The 18,388-nt window shown below is 42.8% G+C and overlaps 1 pseudogene; it reads left to right on the top strand.

Annotated features, from left to right (window-relative positions):
* The first annotated feature begins 4,971 nt into the window (after positions 1–4,971).
* On the top strand, positions 4,972–17,573 carry LOC144120186 (uncharacterized; annotated as a pseudogene).
* The last annotated feature ends 815 nt before the right edge of the window (positions 17,574–18,388 follow it).

Here is an 18,388-nt window from a genome sequence, read left to right as displayed (position 1 = left end):
AGTAGTACGCCACATAGCTGGCAAAACAAAACTGGCAACAGCGATGCCAGGTTGATCACATAGTATAAAGTCGATTTCATTTTGAGCTTCACGATTGGGGCTCTTCCAGGTCCACTTCATGTTCTCTCGTTTCCGGAAGTTGGTATTCATGATCCGTAAATTAGTTCTATCAGCAATTTCTACTAATAACTCTCCCCTGCTATTTCTAGAACCTATTCCATAGTCGCCTACCGCGTGGTCGCCAGCATGCTTCTTGCCTACCTTCGCATTGAAGTCGCCCATTAGTACAGTGCAGTGTGATTTTACTTTGTTCATCGCCGGCTCCACGTCTTCATAGAAGCTTTCAACGGTCTGGTCATCATGACTTGATGTAGCCGCGTAAGCCTGTATCACTTTCAGCTTGTACTTCCTATTGAGCCTAATTAAAATAGCTGCAACCGTCTCGTTAATACTATACCGCTCCTCTGCGTTGCCAGTTATATCCTGAATAATGAGGAATCCCACACCTAGTTATCGTCTATCCGTTAATCCGCGATAGCACAGTGTACGCCTCACCTGTCCTAACTTGAGTAACCCCTGACATCCCATTTAATTCCCGCTAGTTCCTTGAAGAGCACTGCTATGCTAGCCTCACTAGATAAAGTTCTAGCGTTAAACGTTGCCAGGTTCAGATTCCAATGGCGGCCTGTCCGTAGCTAGAAATTATTTGCACCCTCCGCTGCGTCGCAGATCTGACCGCCGCCGTGGTGAGTTGCTCCGTGGCAGCTGGGGACTGAGAGCCGAGGGTTAATTGGTTTGTTCATGGAAGGTTGTGGCCAAGTACTACACCAGGGTGGCCCAATCCTGTTCTCGTGAGGGAGTGCGTTGTCAGTTCTGGTCACCGAGATCAGGCCGCACCCGAGCCCTGGATATGCAATTCCATAGACACACGGATTTTTGTTTCTTAAAAAACAGCGGAGAATTGCGTGGAGCCAGGATTTGAACCCCGTTCCTCTAGCACGCGAGGCGGACGCTCTACCTCTACGCCATCGCAGCAATACGATAACACAAAAAATTTTGAAGGCGTGAAAAATTGTTGTGAGCTGACTACGGCTCGTATGTAGTGGAGAATCTGCCTTCATATCTGCTGTACGTATTACCCCAAGCTGGCCATACATGAGGCGGTGCAGAGAATTAATATAGATATGATCGGAGGATCTTACTTTACAGGGATATCTAACATCTGGTTTGGAGAGAGTCAATACGAGGCAGTATTTATTTAAACCTTCGCGATTGACATCAAACTTGTGATTAAATATATATTCACAATTTTTCACTTTCGCGCATGTTTCCATCTCTTTTGTAGGATTGATACTTTCGTACATCTTTGTTAACTCTCAAGGCACAACCCTTGCAGTGAACTGCGTCCTAAGGTTTGTCTTGTGAACAATGCAATTAAATCTAGTCGGAGCACAACGCCCTCTTTTACAAGCTTTCACAGTTGGAGGAGACTTGCATTGTGACAGCAGTAACGTGCTCTGAGTTCTAGAGAGTGGTGTCTCCACTATACAACATATTCGGAAAATGGAAAGAACCTTCCTTGTTGCGGAGAAATATTCTGAGAGTGCGCATATGATCAATCCCAGGTCTGCCTCTTTCAGGACACTGATTGTAAAGCTGTCGTTATGTGAAGACTACGGATGAGTGCATAAGCATAAAGTGAAAGAGAAAACACATGCGCAACACTGTCGCTCCGCCGTTTTTCCTTAGCAAAAACTAATACGTTTGAAATATATATCGGGATATTTATAATGTATTTTAAACATATGTTGTATTCATGAATACGTTAAAATTATGCCGGAAATAGTTTCCCGAAATTTTGTGATTGGTATTCGAAAGGTATTCTTAATATGTGCCAAAAAAAACGTCCCTTAAAGCATGCTTCGAGCTCGTTTCAAAAAAGTGAAAAAATATGAATGCGGTTATAGCATCTTGGCTAAGTATTAAATTTGTACTTTTGTAAATATAGAAATAATTTATTTGAAGTATACAGCATATAAAGCATGTTTCGTGTACGTTTGAAATACGGGAAAATAGGAATGCGGTTTTATCATCTTCTCGATGTATTAAAATTGTACTTTCGTAAATATGAAATAATGCATTCGAAGTATACGCAATTTCAAGCATGTTATGAGCACGTTTTAAATATGTAAAAAAATAGGAACGCGGTTTTACCACCTTGTCAATGTATTAAAATATACTTCCGTAAATATGAAATTAATGCATTCTAAGTATGCGCCACTTAAAGCATGTTTCGTTCACGTTTCAAATAACGGAAAATATGAATGCGGGTTTATCATCTTGTCGATGTATTAAGTGTGTACTTTCGTAAGTATAAAATTAATGCATTCGATATATACGTAACTTCAAGCATGTTCTGAGCCTTTTCAAATACGTGAAAAAAGAGGAATGTGGTTTTAGCATATTGTAAATGTATTAAAAATGCACTTTCATAAATATGAAATAATGCATTCGAAGCATACGCAACTTGAAGCATGTTATGAGAACGTTTCAAACACGTGAAAAAAAATAAATGTGGTTTTAGCATCATGAAAATGGATTAAAATTGTACTTCCGTAAATATAAAATTAATTCATTCGAAGTATCCGTCATTTAAAGCATGTTTCGAGAACGTTTCTAGCACGTGCAAAAATATGTATGCGGTTTTAACATCTTGGCATCGTATTAAATGTGTACTTTCGTAAAAATGTGAAACTAATTCGTCTCAAGTATAACTCAGTTTTAACAAACGGGCAGTCCTTTTAAGAAGTACTTTGATTTGGGCTAGTTGGTTCATATCTTGAAAGAAGTTAGGACGGCGCTAAAACGACAAAGACAAAGAGGCACGAACACAACAGGACGGGCGCCAACTTGCAACTGAAGTTTATTGCACCAAACCCCTACATTTTATGCATCAACTGAGCCGTATCACAACAAGCTTATCACACAACAAAACGCAATTTCTTCAATAGTCAGAACATCGGAAGTAGGCGCTACTTTTACAGACCAGAGATGCCTTCTGCACTATCCACTTGATAACAGCATTATTCTTACTTTATAAGTCCCCAGATTAAATGATTGCGCAACCCACATGAAAGCAATTGATCATCCAAATGATACACACACGCTTGGGCAAGGCAACCAGCGCGCAAACTCAACAATCGTGATTTAACACAAAGAGTGAAAATGAAAGAATGACCAACAACAAACGCGGAAAATTTGGTGGACATGAAAACTTAAACCTTCGGGGGAACCTCCCAGCGTCAATGTACTATAATTATCGTCAAAAATTAAAAACCTTTGAGAAAACCTCCCAGCGTCAAAGTGCTACAATATTGGTTTCTACACAAACGTCTTTTCGGTCGATAAAACACATCGATGAAAAACAATGTATGCAGAAAACTTGCAAACGTTGAAACCTAAAGACAGCCTTCGAGAAACGCCACCTCAGCGTCACTAATTGAAATGGACGGCCTACTAACGCATGCGCTTCCCGCTTTCTTAATAAAAAATGCCTCCACAACTTCTCGCTCAAATTTGTCTTTACCGCTCTTCAAAAAAGTTGTTTTGCTCAGATCCGGACTACACCCCTTGCACGTCTTGCAGTGATCTGCAAGGAAACTTCCATGATGTTGGCGCACATTCCGCAAGTGTTCACTGGCACGTTCATTAAAACAGCGACCGGTTTGCCCTATGTAAATTAAACCGCAGCTTAGAGGAATCTGATATACAACTTGTGATCTGCATTTCGTGAACAGTTTTTGATGTTTAATAGGGCAAACCGGTCGTTTCTTATCCGGTTTTGACATTGCGCAAATCTTTGACAACTTTGATGGGGCCGAGAACACAACCTGCACCTGATGTTTGCTTGCGACTTTTTTTATACCATGGGACACCTTATGCATGTACGGAATCACAGGGACCAATTTTTTTGCTTCCGGAAGTTTCTCATCACAAGGCCGCTTGAATTTCTGGATTAACATTTCAGAAACAGCCAAAATCAAATGGGGCGGGTAACCCGCTTCGTGCAACCTCTGAATTTGGGCGCCGAAGCTCATAGACATCGTGTGATGGCACGACTTTCTTAAGGCATTCTGAAGGGAATTAGCGATTATTGCTCTTTTTACAAGTTTAGAATGAGCACTATTAAACGGTAACAGCCCTTTCTTAGATCTGGGATTGTACGCCCAGCATAGGTGATCCTCCATAAAAACCAATCTAACGTCTAAAAACTGCAGTTCGCGATTCACTGGTAACTCCCACGTGAACTTGAGGCCCTGGCTGTTACTGGTGAAGACTGATAACACACTTCCTGCCGCCGAAGCTACATCGGACTCATGAACATTCTTCATGATAACCAAAAAATCGTCCACGGATCTAAAAATGGATACTACACGTGGATCTCTAAGTTGAACTTTGATTTGATTCCCAACAGCTGACAAGAAAATATCACAGAGTACAGGTGCCTACTTCCGATGTTCTGACTATTGAAGAAATTGCGTTTTGTTGTGTGATAAGCTTGTTGTGATACGGCTCAGTTGATGCATAAAATGTAGGGGTTTGGTGCAATAAACTTTAGTTGCAAGTTGGCGCCCGTCCTGTTGTGTTCGTGCCTCTTTGTCTTTGTCGTTTTAGCGCCGTCCTAACTTCTTTCAAGATATGAACCAACTAGCCCAAATCAAAGTACTTCTTGAGCATATTTCTTCTGCACTGGGCCCTTTCCTATACTCAAGTTTCTGTACCGACCCCGTCATTACTTGTACCAACCTGATTGCCGTATCTACTTGCCAGTCTCGGGTGCTTTCCTTCTGCTTGAAGCGAAAGATCGTTCCATTTGAAGTTCAAGCTCTCATCGGTGTTCTGCAGCCATCTTGGGGCCACATTAGGCGCATTTGCAAGATACTCAAGTCTGAGTACTGGAGGCAGGTCCGCATGTTCCATGATTGGGCACGTGTCCTTGTATTGCTTGGAAGAGACCCGACGAAAGAGCGCAGGCTGTTAGAAGAAGTGAAAAGGCTGTCAGCAAGGACTACAGAGTTTCTCTGGCAACGTGCGGTGACGAGCCTGCTTTACCGACCTAAGGAACCTTCTTGTGTTCGCCCCAGCAAGCTTGTCGTCCTTGGAGATGCGGTTCTTCCAGAAAAAGTGAAAGAAGTGTTGGAGAAAGGCCCAAAGTTCTGCTTCCCGGTGCATGCCAAGCGGCAGGAGATGCTTGCCATGGTTAGAAGGGTGGCCGGCCATGCGACGGAGCGTGGAAAAGAGAGGATTATAGATGAAGGTGTCGCCTGCCTGATGAGGTGCGTGGAGGCTAACCCCCCGAAAAACCCACCTCTTGAAAAGGTGGCCAATGCCCTCAAAGAAAAAGGTCTCCTGGCGCTCCAAGCAGATAAGGATGGTGGTTTTGCTGTCCTACCCGTGGGTTTGTTTCGAGAAAAGGCGATTGCAGCCATCAACAAAAACTTCAAATCGGTCAAGTTCAACGCACGAACCAGAAAACGACAAGTACTAAAAATCTTGGATGACTTGCACCTGGATGCCATCAAGAAGCGAGCAAAAGGTGAAGAGAGGGGCTTCCTTGAAATATTCTTCACGGTCAAAACCCACAAGCCTGGAATGCCACTAAGATCCATCGTGTCGGAAAAAGGGACATGGCAGTGCGTGGTCAGTAGTTACCTTCAGAAGCACCTCGGTTCTTTGGTGGAAGATGATCCTTTCGTGGTTCGTAGTTCCTCGTATGTCGTGCAGCAACTGGACGTTTTGCCCTCCCTCGAGTACATGGGTTTCTCCATCGATATTGAAAATTTATATTACTCTGTTCCTCATCATGGACTTCTAAGCGCGGTCAGAGATAAGATCATCACAACAGGTGAAGTTCAGTTTCAAAATGCAGCTGGCATTAGCAGTGATAGTTTTGTAGCCTTGTTAGAATTCTACTTAGGCTCGACAGCCATTTCATTTGAAGGTAGCTTCTTTGTCCAGAAAAAAGGTGTATGCATAGGGTCTTCAGTGGCACCTGTACTCTGTGATATTTTCTTGTCAGCTGTTGGGAATCAAATCAAAGTTCAACTTAGAGATCCACGTGTAGTATCCATTTTTAGATACGTGGACGATTTTTTGGTTATCATGAAGAATGTTCATGAGTCCGATGTAGCTTCGGCGGCAGGAAGTGTGTTATCAGTCTTCACCAGTAACAGCCAGGGCCTCAAGTTCACGTGGGAGTTACCAGTGAATCGCGAACTGCAGTTTTTAGACGTTAGATTGGTTTTTATGGAGGATCACCTATGCTGGGCGTACAATCCCAGATCTAAGAAAGGGCTGTTACCGTTTAATAGTGCTCATTCTAAACTTGTAAAAAGAGCAATAATCGCTAATTCCCTTCAGAATGCCTTAAGAAAGTCGTGCCATCACACGATGTCTATGAGCTTCGGCGCCCAAATTCAGAGGTTGCACGAAGCGGGTTACCCGCCCCATTTGATTTTGGCTGTTTCTGAAATGTTAATCCAGAAATTCAAGCGGCCTTGTGATGAGAAACTTCCGGAAGCAAAAAAATTGGTCCCTGTGATTCCGTACATGCATAAGGTGTCCCATGGTATAAAAAAAGTCGCAAGCAAACATCAGGTGCAGGTTGTGTTCTCGGCCCCATCAAAGTTGTCAAAGATTTGCGCAATGTCAAAACCGGATAAGAAACGACCGGTTTGCCCTATTAAACATCAAAAACTGTTCACGAAATGCAGATCACAAGTTGTATATCAGATTCCTCTAAGCTGCGGTTTAATTTACATAGGGCAAACCGGTCGCTGTTTTAATGAACGTGCCAGTGAACACTTGCGGAATGTGCGCCAACATCATGGAAGTTTCCTTGCAGATCACTGCAAGACGTGCAAGGGGTGTAGTCCGGATCTGAGCAAAACAACTTTTTTGAAGAGCGGTAAAGACAAATTTGAGCGAGAAGTTGTGGAGGCATTTTTTATTAAGAAAGCGGGAAGCGCATGCGTTAGTAGGCCGTCCATTTCAATTAGTGACGCTGAGGTGGCGTTTCTCGAAGGCTGTCTTTAGGTTTCAACGTTTGCAAGTTTTCTGCATACATTGTTTTTCATCGATGTGTTTTATCGACCGAAAAGACGTTTGTGTAGAAACCAATATTGTAGCACTTTGACGCTGGGAGGTTTTCTCAAAGGTTTTTAATTTTTGACGATAATTATAGTACATTGACGCTGGGAGGTTCCCCCGAAGGTTTAAGTTTTCATGTCCACCAAATTTTCCGCGTTTGTTGTTGGTCATTCTTTCATTTTCACTCTTTGTGTTAAATCACGATTGTTGAGTTTGCGCGCTGGTTGCCTTGCCCAAGCGTGTGTGTATCATTTGGATGATCAATTGCTTTCATGTGGGTTGCGCAATCATTTAATCTGGGGACTTATAAAGTAAGAATAATGCTGTTATCAAGTGGATAGTGCAGAAGGCATCTCTGGTCTGTAAAAGTAGCGCCTACTTCCGATGTTCTGACTATTGAAGAAATTGCGTTTTGTTGTGTGATAAGCTTGTTGTGATACGGCTCAGTTGATGCATAAAATGTAGGGGTTTGGTGCAATAAACTTCAGTTGCAAGTTGGCGCCCGTCCTGTTGTGTTCGTGCCTCTTTGTCTTTGTCGTTTTAGCGCCGTCCTAACTTCTTTCAAGTCCTTTTAAACATAGATTAAGCACGCTTTTAGCTGCCGTAGAACAATATAGTGCTCGAAATCGCGTTTCGGGAAATCGCCTTTGAATGTCGGCAATGTATTGAAAGTGTACTTTCGCAAATACGACATTAATTACTCCAAAGTACACCTCAATTCTTACGAATGAGCTGTCCGCGTAAACGTATTTGCAGCACACTTCAAGCGGCCGTTGAACAGTTAGTGCTTGAATTTGTGTAAATACTAAATTAATTCGTGTTTAGTATACTTCAACTCTAACAAATGGGTAGCCCGCGTCAGCATATTTTCGGCACACTTCAAGCTGCCATAGAACAACCTAGTGCTCGAAATCACGTTTCTGACAACAGTGAAAACTCACCCGTTTCGTCCATTCGTTTATGTTAACTTCTAGCAGAAAGGCAAACGCAACTTATTTAAATTACGTACGGACAGCGTGATAGCATTACGCCGGCAAGGACACCATGCGCGCCTACGGGCCCGAACGTGCCAGCGAAAGAGACCCCGACTGGCAAGGTTGACCGTCTCCCATAGAGGTGCATATTTTTGTTGGTTGACAGCTTGACTCCTGACCGATGCCTGACGGAAGTTACGACTAACATTTAATTTCTAGATAGACCGCAGATTCGAACGCGACCCCTCCGACGCTTGTGTAACAATTTGGGGCCCCACAGTCTCCGCAAAAAGCACCTCACCGGAAAGAGAATGATGTCTCCTCTGGGGGGTATATATAAGCCAAGCCAAATTCCACCCTCGTCGGAGCAGCTGCTGTTTGCTGAAGTCACTTTCCGTCAGCATTTCCTGCGTGGTGACATCATTCCCGTTAAGGTCCTGTCACGTGACTTTGCATTGTCATAGACTTTCTGATGACAACGCGTTTTCTCTGGGATTGTCTGTCTCCTGATGCTTATAACCAGTTCTCTCATTAATTCTGATCTTAAGAGCATTGATCAGGATTATCCGGTGAATCCGACTAGCACACCTTTTGTAAGCCGAGCAGAAGTGAATATATATTAATGTATTAATTGCATATCTTAAGCGTATTTTAGTGTAATACAAAGTATTTAAAGTATATTTTAGTATTATTTTAAAGTATTTAATGTATATTTTTAGTATACTTGTAATGTTTTAATTGTGCATTTTTATTATATATTTAATGTATTTAATGCATATTTTAGTACATCTTAAATGTAAAATAATGATACTAAGCGGACACAAAATATATTTTTGATGCATTTCTAAGGAAGTTCCGAATATTGCTCCTAGCATACGTAGAAAGCATTCGTATTGCGATATAAGCATAGGGACAAAAAATGCAAAATAAATACGAAATTAATAAATGTGTTCGAAATGAATTTTTAGCACAGCCTTCTTTCCCTAGAGGTTCGCCTGTAGTAACGTTATTTACCAGAATATTTTGTAGCAGTACACTTGAGTGGTAAGTACAATATAGTTCAGAAAATAACCAGAAAAGAAATCTGTGCTATTTCAGTTAACGCACAAAGTGATAGGCGACTTGGTGTTGGCACACACAAGAGAACCGGTGATTCGTTTCTTGCAGCAAGCTCGTTAACTATATTTTTAATAATCGACTCTTTATTTGAGTTAAGCACCTAGTTGCAATTAGAGATTCGTAGTCGGTCATTAGTAATAGCCATATCAGTTTTTATATTATAGAAAACGCGATTACCTTCATATTTGAACAGCGCAATAAAACAACGGGACACAACGAAGAAAGGACACCACAAGCGCTGACTCGCAACTAGATTTTTAATTCGCGTCCAAGCATCTTAAATACTAAGAACGCCAAACACAAACAAGAGGGAAAAAACCAAGAAAAAAACGACACAAAGCTGCTAATCATGCCCACAAAGGTGACAATCAGCACGAGCGCTAGACTACACATCTTGGCCGGATAAAAACATCATCTCTTTATCAGTTAGTGTGACAGAAGGATCACTAATGCAGCTATCAGGTTCCAAGCGGATGTGAAAAGCCTCCAAAATTTCCCGCGTTAGGCTGTCATTATGTTTTCCTAGGATGACGGTGTTAGACAACAGAGGGGTGCAAGTACCTTCTCTCCAGTGGCGGGCAAGGTTACGAGAAGACCCATTATCTCGGGGCCTGTGGTGCTCACTAAGACGGGCGTTGATGCAACGTCCTGTCTGGCCAATATAACTCAACCCGCAAGTGCACGGAATCCTGTAGACAACCCCCACATTACAGGGCACAAAAGGGCTCTTATGGTTGGTCTGACAACCCCCAGTCTTTTTCTTCGCGGTTGTTGCCTCAGCCTTCTCTTCCACCTGCCTGCAAACACCTCTAAGTTTTTTAGGCGCTGAAAAGACCACATCAACATCGTATCTCGCCGCAACATTCTTCAAACCATGTCCCACACCATGCGTATAAGGCACTACCACAAACTTCTTTTTTTCCCTTTTTGGCTTATCCCCGCTCTTGATCCATCTAAGAAGCTTATCGCATTCCCTGGAAATCACATGAGAAGGGTAACCACTAGATTTTAATCGGCCAACTTGACGCAAAATACTTTCATTGATTCTTTCAAGACATGACTTGTTCATGGCAGATTTCAGGCTAGAAAAAACAATGTCATTTTTTACCAGTTTTGTGTGGCTTGATTGGTAATTAAGAAAAGACTTGGTAGAGCGAGGGAGATATTCCCAACACACATGACGCTCTTCCAACAACAGCCTTAAGTCCAGAAATTGAAGTACATCTTGTTTAGGAAGTTCAGTCGTGAAAGTTAGTCCCATCGCGCATTCTCTGAAAACCTTCAGTACATCTACCACGCTACGCGTCAAGTAACCCTTCTTAACAAAAACAATATAATAATCGACATACCGAAAAATCCTCAGAACCAACCCGTCACATCTCCTGTCTATGGATCTGTCTACCCTGGCAAGGAAGATATTGGCTAACACAGGTGCTAATTTAGATCCTATGCACACTCCATCATTCTGAGCAAACGATTTCCCTTTCCATTCAATGACAGTTGAACGGAGGTAAAAAGACAGAATCTCTAAGAAGCTCTCAAGGGACACACCACATCTAGCAATAAAATCAGTTTCATTGTTGTAATCAGCCATGCACATTTTTACACTTTTCATGAGGTCATCATGAGGTAGAGAATAATATAGGTCTTGCACATCAATGCTGAAAGCATCACACCTTCCCGGGTTATTGGACTTTAGGAAGTCAACCATAGCGCCGGAATTAGAGATGTGAAAAGGATCCTCAATTATCAAACACGACAAATGCTTTTGAAGATAGCTAGACACGAAGAACTGCCAAGTGCCGTGCTCAGACACGATAGATCTGAAGGGAACATTGTCCTTATGCTTCTTTGCAGAAAAGAAAACCTGAAGGTGCGATTCTTTTGAGCTCCTAACAGAAGCCGCGAGGCGTTGCAAGTTGTTCTCTTCCAAAAGACGAAGGGCACTTGCCTTGACTTTGTTAGCTCTGAAAGTTACGGACTTGAAGTTCTTCGTTAAGGCTTGATGCGCTTTTTCTTCAAAGGTACCAGCAGGAAGAACGACGAAGCACCCTTCCTTGTCGGCGACCATTATCCTGAGACCACTAGATGCAGCAAAGTCAACGAGCTTTTTCATGCGGTGGTAATTCCGTGGTTTCTTTTTTGTTCTTTCGAAAACTTCGACACATTCCGAGATGCATTGAAACTGACTATCTTTGCCTGCCAACCGGGATATTTTTTTTGACAAGGCAAGTTTCTCGGTAGCTTTCAACCGTGGCTCATATGCAAACTTCGGTCCCAAACTGAGAGTTGCTAGGTGTTCTTCCGGCACGTCGCATTCGCCCTGGACAACAACCTTTCCTTGCTCCGCAGCATCCGTCTTCTTTCTCGGCAAGCCTGTCCGGACTGAGTTCCAGAGGAACTCTGTAATAAAATACATCGTCCCACATCACTCCGAGAACCCGAGAAAATCCAATAACCCGGGAAGGTGTGATGCTTTCAGCATTGATGTGCAAGACCTATATTATTCTCTACCTCATGATGACCTCATGAAAAGTGTAAAAATGTGCATCGCTGATTACAACAATGAAACTGATTTTATTGCTAGATGTGGTGTGTCCCTTGAGAGCTTCTTAGAGATTCTGTCTTTTTACCTCCGTTCAAATGTCATTGAAGGGAAAGGGAAATCGTTTGCGCAGAATGATGGAGTGTGCATAGGATCTAAAGTAGCACCTGTGTTAGCCAATATCTTCCTTGCCAGGGTAGACAGATCCATAGACAGGAGATGTGACGGGTTGGTTCTGAGGATTTTTCGGTATGTCGATGATTATATTGTTTTTGTTAAGAAGGGTTACTTGACGCGTAGCGTGGTAGATGTACTGAAGGTTTTCAGAGAATGCGCGATGGGACTAACTTTCACGACTGAACTTCCTAAACAAGATGTACTTCAATTTCTGGACTTAAGGCTGTTGTTGGAAGAGCGTCATGTGTGTTGGGAATATCTCCCTCGCTCTACCAATTCTTTTCTTAATTACCAATCAAGCCACACAAAACTGGTAAAAAATGGCATTGTTTTTTCTAGCCTGAAATCTGCCATGAACATGTCATGTCTTGAAAGAATCAATGAAAGTATTTTGCGTCAAGTTGGCCGATTAAAATCTAGCGGTTACCCTTCTCATGTGATTTCCAGGCAATGCGATAAGCTTCTTAGATGGATCAAGAGCTGGGATAAGCCAAAAAAGGAAAAAATGAAGTTTGTGGTGGTACCTTACACGCATGGTGTGGGACATGGTTTGAAGAATGTTGCGGCGAGATACGATGTTGATGTGGTCTTTTCAGCGCCTAAAAAACTTAGAGGTGTTTGCAGGCAGGTGGAAGAGAAGGCTAAGGCATCAACCGCGAAGAAAAAAACTGGGGGTTGTCAGACCAACCATAAGAGCACTTTTGTGCCCTGTAATGTGGGGGTTGTCTACAGGATTCCGTGCACTTGCGGGTTGAGTTATATTGGCCAGACAGGACGTTGCATCAACGCCCGTCTTAGTGAGCACCACAGGTCCCGAGATAATGGGTCTTCTTGTAACCTTGCCCGCCACTGGAGAGAAGGTACTTGCACCCCTCTGTTGTCTAACACCGTCATCCTAGGAAAACATAATGACAGCCTAACGCGGGAAATTTTGGAGGCTTTTCACATCCGCTTGGAACCTGATAGCTGCATTAGTGATCCTTCTGTCACACTAACTGATAAAGAGATGATGTTTTTATCCGGCCAAGATGTTTAGTCTAGCGCTCGTGCTGATTGTCACCTTTGTGGGCATGATTAGCAGCTTTGTGTCGTTTTTTTCTTGGTTTTTTCCCTCTTGTTTGTGTTTGGCGTTCTTAGTATTTAAGATGCTTGGACGTGAATTAAAAATCTAGTTGCGAGTCAGCGCTTGTGGTGTCTTTTCTTCGTTGTGTCCCGTTGTTTTATTGCGCTGTTCAAATATGAATCAATACCAACTCGCCCAGTTCGCAGCTTTAATGAACGCGATTACCGTTTGCTGCTCTAGCTCGACAAATTTGGCTTCTTTTACTATTTACGTGCACTGGAGGGGTTGCTTTGCCTCCATGCTTTCGAAAGCGCATGTATAGTGCCACGATGTAGCCAAATTTTGTTGTGTTACAGCACCGATGATAATTACGTTTTCGAAATTTTAAAAACGGATGTAGATTTTGCCAACGAGCGGCTACAAATCTCTAATTGCAACTAGGTGCCTAAGAGTAATAGGTACAAAGATAATGATAAGAAATGATGTACCAGTTTAATGCTTAAAAGAATTAACTAACTGTCCGATGTGAACCAACACTGGTAACACAAGCCCATAAAAGCCAAATTTTAGCCAAAATCTTATTTTTGATGGTTACTTGAAGTCTTCCCTGTAACTTCAGGTATGGATGGATATTAAGGTGCCTGACCTAGAAACATCATAAATAAGTTCCCTAATAGATAGCATTAGTCTAGTATGCTTTAAATGTAACCTGCTTTCTTAATAGCTGGCTAATCAAAATGTGTTCCAGAGGGACGAGACAATAGAAACGCTTAGAAATAGTCCAACTGTCGCCGTGCTATATACGTAGGCCTCAAAATTGCGGCGCACACAGGGACTTGGTAGGTAAAACATTTCTTGATGTCCGCTCTTTGTTTAGAAGTAAGAAAAGACTACGTTTGTTATTTTTTGCATGATCGAATTTAAAAAACGCACCTAAAAATAAATAGAAATTGTGCGGTCCGGTTTGCGTTAGCAAACACATCAGAAGCAGTGCTACTTGAGCAATACAACATGTTAAGAGAGACAGAAAGCCTTAAAGTTCAAGCCAGCTGCAAAAAACCATCAATCATTGACTCCGAGAAACATGGAGGCCCAGCAGCATACTGACACCAGTCTTTGTGCGGTAAATACAAAACTTAAAGTGGGATACTGAAACTGCAATTTGAACAGTGCGAAAAACTTGATTTTTCTTGCTTTGAGTCATTCAACAGATGTTTATTGTAAATGTCTGACTTGATACGTGTCCTTTCATACATCGAAGACAGCCTTTGAGAGGTTTCCACGGGAATTTCTTAAGGAATACGAAAAATCACCTAGGAAGTTAAGAAAAAAACTACCCATTGTCTTGAATATCCAACTCTACGTCGGGCAATGAATATATGAAAACTTTTATTGCTGAATTTTCGCCTTGCTGAATTATTGCCATTTACTGCATTATCCAGCTTAGCTGCGGCTTTTGCGGCGATGTAGTTCCGATTGATTAGTCTACGATGATCTTCTAGAGGCTTATATGAATGTCCAGTACACCGTCAAGAGCCATCCTTTTGAATTTTGCTTATGTGTATAGACAGCCCATACTCCATGTATAGACTAAAGCATATAAATGCCTCAATTGCCTTTTGTATAGGCAGTCTATACATTATTTATAGACCCAATTTTATAGCCACCTTCAAGTGTCGTTGTCTACAGATGGTCTATATACTCTCTATAGACTGGCGTCTATAACAGCCTCCATTCTTGTCTACATACCATCTGTAGACTGATGTCTGTAATCTCTTAAATTTCCTTTTGTTTACCACTCTCTATCGACTGTATATAGGCTAAATTCTACAACAGTTCTTATTTTCCTTTGTCTATTGACGGTCTATACACTAAAGTCAGTAACAGACGTAATTTTTTTTCTGTATCGACTGTCTATAGCCTAACCTTATCAGAGGCCTAATTTCGTCTTGCCTATAGACGGTCTGTAAACTATGTCTAGACTAAACTCGACAACGGCCTTAATTTCCCTTTGTCTATAGACAAACTATAGCGGATGTATAGGCTAAGTCTATTCCAGATTTAATTTCGTTTTGTCTATAGACGATCTAAGTGCTATATATAGGCTAATGTCTATAACCGCTTTAAGTTCATTTTGAATGTAGACATCCCCAGGATTCTGGTCCATGCGCCTCGAAAAACCGGTCGCGCCATATCGTGACAGCCGGAGGTGCGGCGGCGCGTAACTCAATGGCGATGAAAAAAAAAATTAATACCTCGTCGCGCATAAAAGTTAGAGAATAGCTCTCTCGCCAAGATGTTAAACTCTTCTTATAGTTTATTTTAGTAGAGTTTCATCAATGTAGCTTACATGCTGCGTTTACCATCCGAATAAGCTGCGATAGCATTGAGCCTATGGCGAGGCCCTGAAAAATACCCCACTTGACTTCACCTTATCGCTCACCACAGCCCTAATTTACAATATATCGAGAAGGTTTCGGAGCTACAGGTAGCGTAATGTCCTACCTTTAGAGAAATATAAAGTATGTTACATTTTAATGAAGCAAATGAAGCTCATGCATCCTCAGCAGCGGCAAGAAGCGCGTGGCGCCCTCTCTGGGTTTTTTGGCAATTCGCACGTCTTTGCTGCAGTGTCCCTGTTTTGGTAGTTTGCTTGGCGAGGTTGGGCCGTGCTGTACGAATGCGCACTTTTATCAAGAGTGCCCCCATTTGAGTGAGGCTATGACCATGGGCTGCTACATAAAAAGCTACAAGAAAGCGCATGCCTTCTATGAGGTATAAAGAGGAAACTATAAGGAGACTATTTTGCTTGACAGGTGAACCTTTAATTAAGCGCGTACAGTGACCACACGGGCATTGGTGATAGTGCAATTGCGTGCGCATTAACTGTGAAAAACAATGAAACTCCGAAACTCCGGGGGAATGAAATTCCTGGACGCTAATACTTAGAGCTCACTCACAGATACTTGTGTATGGGTCCTGCACTGTGCATTGAAAATATCAAAATCGTGTATTAATGACTACATTTGACCAATAATATTATTAGGCTCAATAGCAGACAGCTCTTCGAAAGTTTTGTCGATGTGGAGAAAGTGCCGCACGGATGCCTTGAAGTGAATGTTGTAAGTGCCAGGCGGCAAACCTGATGCTGCGTTTTATGACAGTAGGTGATTTGTCCAATGTAACAATTAGTAGTGTAGTAGTTCACAAAAATTTTTTTAAGTTGGTAAAGTGCATCCCATGATTCGATTGTTTGCCGTCGATACGGGCTTTACCATTGCTGTTATCGATGCTAGTTTCGGCAATTATATCAATGGTGTACGTGGGCTCGGTGACTGCACCACAGCGCAGCCACCTAATCCGCTTACCTTTGCGATGCAGACGACCGTCCTCGCATTTGCCAGCCTGCTGCTGCCGTCCCTGGCAGGCCTGTCTACGGGGGCGTCATCGGTGTGCGCACTGCCGTACACTGGGGATGACCCGGGCTCCTGCCATCTACCGCCCGACGAGTGCTCGTCCCTACTGGATGTGCCGCCAGAGGAGCTGCACACACCGGAAATCACAGTACCATGGGTGGCCACATCTACATCAGCAACAATGCCAACATGTATAAAAGAGCTTCACCCGCTGACACCGCTTCGTGGGCTCGGTGACTGCACCACAGCGCAGCCACCTAATCCGCTTACCTTTGCGATGCAGGTCAGTACATCGTATGCCCTCTTCGCTAAAAAATCCAGTAATTATATTTTGGTGCAGTTTCTGAGCCCGCACTGTGTTGCCATTGCCGTTGAGTGTGCTCACGTAATTCATTCCTTGCTCATGCTATCAGGTGACGTTGAGACTAACCCTGGTCCTGAGGGAAACGCTGCTGTACTCGCTGAACTACAGAAGCTAAACGCGGGACAGACCCTGTTGATTACGGAAATACAGGGCCTCAAAACACAGCTGAACACAACAGATCAAACCATAGCAAGCCTAGACAAACGAATGGCCGATCTCGAAGCGCATTACCAAACACTTCTTCACCTCAGAAACGATATTGAAATAATGCAGTCAACCACAATCAACCAAGCAAAAAGATTGAAGAACTAGAAAGACGCCTGGATGACGCGGAAAACCAATCACGTCGGAATAACCTCATTTTCTATGGCATCCCTGACCCTGCTAGCGCTGAAACGTGGGCTGAGTCAGAAAAACTAGTCATTGATGTTTGCCGCAATAATCTTGATATAACCTTGGAACCTAACGACATTGAAAGAGCGCATCGCCTCGGAAATCATTCAGCCGACCGAACTCATCCCGTAATCGTAAAATTCCTATCTCATAAAACCAAAGACGCACTGTTATCAAATGGCCGTAAATAAAAAACACAAACTACAGTATTGGAGAGGACTTTTCCCGCACCGTTCGACACGCGCGTAAACAGTTACTAGTGTTTGCCAAAGCCAATTCTAACAAGTACTCCTTGCGCTTCAAAACCCTGCACATCGGCTCAAAACGCTATGTATTTGACGCATCGTCCCAAACCATTAAGGAAATAGCATAGCAATTGCCCCGTCACAAAACTTTAACAAATCGTCGACCCGCTCCACCGCACAATGTTCTCTCGTTTTCGATAATATTCACTAACATCCGTAGTCTTCTTCCAAAGCGCGAACTCATATCAAACATCATGTCGTCATCCGGAAGCAACATACTAATACTAACAGAAACTTCGCTAAATAGTGACGTAACGGATGCGGAAATTTTGGCCAATTTACCCAACTTCGAAGTGTATCGAAACGATCGGAAAGGCAAACGGGGGGGGGGGCGGTGTTCTCGTTGCCATTCATCGAGGCATATCATGCTCTGTTGTTGACGTCGCATCCGACATTGAAGCCATATGGCTCATCTGTCGCGCTCCCCCCGTAACAATTCTGCTTGGCGTTTGCTACAGGCCCCCCCAGACTAGTCCAGACTTCCCACGTCATCTGAACAACATCCTTCATAAACTTGTTTTCACATATCCAAATGCCCGTATTCTTCTTTTTGGTGATTTTAACTACCCGGATATTGATTGGCAGAACATAGCTAGTTCCACAATAACGTGTCATGCAGAGGCGAAGAACTTCATCGATGTCTGTTTAAATTTTAACCTCACTCAATTAATTTCCCAACCAATCCGTGTCTCACGAGAATAAGCAAACACACTCGACCTGATACTAACAAGCAGCCCCGAGAATGTATCATCCATCAGTTACCTTCCTGAAATCAGCGATCACAAAGTCATGCACGCTTTATTGTCATTTACCTCGACTCAAAAACAGACATCCGATTAAACGATACACCTCTACGATAAGGTTAACTATAATGCAATAACTG

This window comes from Amblyomma americanum, chromosome 2 (genome assembly GCF_052857255.1).
Source record: "Amblyomma americanum isolate KBUSLIRL-KWMA chromosome 2, ASM5285725v1, whole genome shotgun sequence".
NCBI classification, from domain to species: Eukaryota; Metazoa; Arthropoda; class Arachnida; order Ixodida; family Ixodidae; genus Amblyomma; species Amblyomma americanum.
The sequence above is the reverse complement of the archived record's forward strand: the minus strand, read 5'-3'. Positions and strand labels throughout refer to the sequence as shown.